Raw genomic sequence first — 2,571 nt, 5'->3', positions numbered from 1 at the left:
CTTTCCCTTCTTTTTCAAATTTTTGAAGCAGTTTTATAAAAAGTATTTCTCACTAAAACACTTCATCCTTTTGAAAGTGTTGGATGAAAGTTCCATGTTTTTTAACTGGGCATCACACATTATCAATTGGATTTGTAGATGCTGGTGATTGACAGCTATTTCATATTCTATAAAATGATAAGAGACTGTGTTGTGAAGGTGCCCTAAAATAAATTTTTGTCTTTGATGATGACAGAGTGTGTATCATAGAAATATGTTTGTTTTTTTTTTTCATAAAATAAAATAAGACTTTGGAACATAAACAAAACTTGTAAGAAAATGGTCTTATCCAACACACTAGAATTACAATGTTTTAGAGATATTTGGTGCAATGGCTACAACAGAATTTATCTTAAATGTTATCATGGTTCAGTTTCTTGAAATTTTCAACAGATTCTTGAAAATATTTTGTGAGTTCTCACTTTAGGTTTTATTTATTCTTTAACACATTTTTTTCCCTTTGTTCATGCATAGCAGGAGGTGGGGAGAACACCCTCCACAATCAGTTATACTGTGATCCTCCTTGAGTCCTTTAGTTTGTTAGATCCTTCACATTTGCCTGTACCCAACGTGTTTCAGGCTGACTAGGATGGGGATTTGAACTGTGGATACCATGTGTGATCCAACTTCTCTTGAGCAGCACTTTACCAATATATTATGGAGCTGGCTCAGGTTTCATTTATTTCTAGTAGAGGAGTATACATTGTTACATTTTGAGTTCCCATTTTTTCAAATGTCTTTAACAAACAAAAATTATATTTTGTATGTGCAATAAAATAATTTAATTTATTTTTATTGGAGGACTACTAAAATTAGAAAGATTCACCAGCTAAACAAAGCTACATTAAACAACTTATGCAACAATAATAAAATTTTAGGGCAGTTATTAGAAATTGCACGGCTCAGATTATTAAAATAACTATCTCTCCTTCAGGAAGTTTTTATGAATTTTCCATGCCTCACTTATGAATAAATGTTTTTCCTTCAGTTACATAAAATTAGATTTAAAATTCTGAATCTTATCTCAGTACTAACCCTACAGAGGGAAAAAATCTCTGAGATATACTAAAACTTTGTAATCTAGGGCTGGCCCTGAAGCTCAGTGGCTAAGTGCTGTGCAGAGGAAGCTGGATCCCACATGGCTAATGGGGGTTCAAATCCTGACTTCCGGTGCAACATGCTAGGCATGTGTGAAAATATGGCCAGGACCTCACCTGGATGGAGAACTGGAATAAAATGGATTATGATATGACTAGGCTCCATTATGGGTTGCTTTCTCTCTCTCTCTTTCTTTCTGCTGCTCTAGCTCTCTCTCTTGTACACATAGTCTATTATGAATGAAGGAAAACTTTTTTTTTAAATATCATTTCACTTTAGGAATAAGTAGAGAGGTTTCAAGTATTATACATTTTTTTTAGAAGTTTTTGTCTTAGGACACATGCACTTGCCATATAGAGAGACAGAGACAGTGACATTGAGAAGGAAAGTGAGAAATCACTATCTGGGGAGATGGCCATGCCACCATCCCTTCTCCTTATCCTCCCAGGATCTTGGGGACACATGTACATGTCCTTGGCATGAATTTGAAGCCACTAAGTCTGGGAATCACACTACAATTTGCCTTGTAGGAGTCCAGCAACATAACCACTATCCCATCTAGTGGTCCAGTATTATGAATTTTGTTTTCAGAGAGAGAAATAACCCCCCAGAAGGGATGGCCACACTGCAATCCCTTCTCCTTTAGTCTTCTCTCAGGATTGTGGGTACACATGCAAACACACCTGGCATGAGTTTTAAGTTACCTGGTCTGGGACTCAAACCATGGTCGACTACATAGGAGTCCAGTGATGTAACCATAACGTCATCTGCTCAGTGTTAAGAATTTTTAAAAAAAAATATTAAATCTATCAATCATTGAACAGATTTATTTTAAACACATAATGCAGGCTTAAATTGTGTGGTCTGGAGAGTTGTTTTCTGCATGGTTTGTTTCCCCAGTCATTGTCCACAGGATTCTGATAAGCTGTAGGAGTATGTTAATGCAGACACAAGGGCCAATTTCACCCCTAACATTGTGGGAAGGAACTATACATCATGGGGCAGAGCCCTGTGCTCTCCTATGCCCCCTCTACAGAGCCCCAGTGAGAGCGACCTCCCAGGGATATCCACATTGGACACGTTTTATGAATTTTATTTACTTCATACTTTGAAAAATATATATTCTTTACCCCTACTTCAAATCCTTTTTTTTGTGTGTGTAATACAGATTCTTTTTCTATTGAGCACTTTTTTACATAGTTTAAAAGGCACCAGTCTTGGGACCAGCAGTTAACATAATGGCTATGTTGCTGGACTCCCATGTTAGTCGACCACTGTACTCCCACATGGTTATCCACAGTTCAAGTCCCAGACCCAGTGGATTGAAACTCATGCCAGGTACATATGCGTGCATGCCCAAAATCCCAAGAGGAGAATAGAAGAGAAGGGATTGTGATGTGGCCAACCCCCCTGGAGGTGGTTTCTTGCTTTCCC

The 2,571-nt window shown here is 37.5% G+C and overlaps 1 non-coding gene across 1 annotated transcript; it reads right to left on the bottom strand.

Moving 5' to 3' along the window:
- Nucleotides 1-2,007: 2,007 nt before the first annotated feature.
- Nucleotides 2,008-2,213, bottom strand: LOC114005805 (small nucleolar RNA SNORA73 family). Its single transcript, XR_003547616.1, has one exon. It is a non-coding gene; the product is annotated as a small nucleolar RNA SNORA73 family (small nucleolar RNA).
- Between the last annotated feature and the right edge of the window lie 358 nt (nt 2,214-2,571).

The sequence above is a fragment of the Tupaia chinensis genome, unplaced genomic scaffold (genome assembly GCF_000334495.1).
Source record: "Tupaia chinensis unplaced genomic scaffold, TupChi_1.0 Scaffold144482_1, whole genome shotgun sequence".
NCBI classification, from domain to species: domain Eukaryota; kingdom Metazoa; phylum Chordata; class Mammalia; order Scandentia; family Tupaiidae; genus Tupaia; species Tupaia belangeri.
The sequence above is the reverse complement of the archived record's forward strand: the minus strand, read 5'-3'. Positions and strand labels throughout refer to the sequence as shown.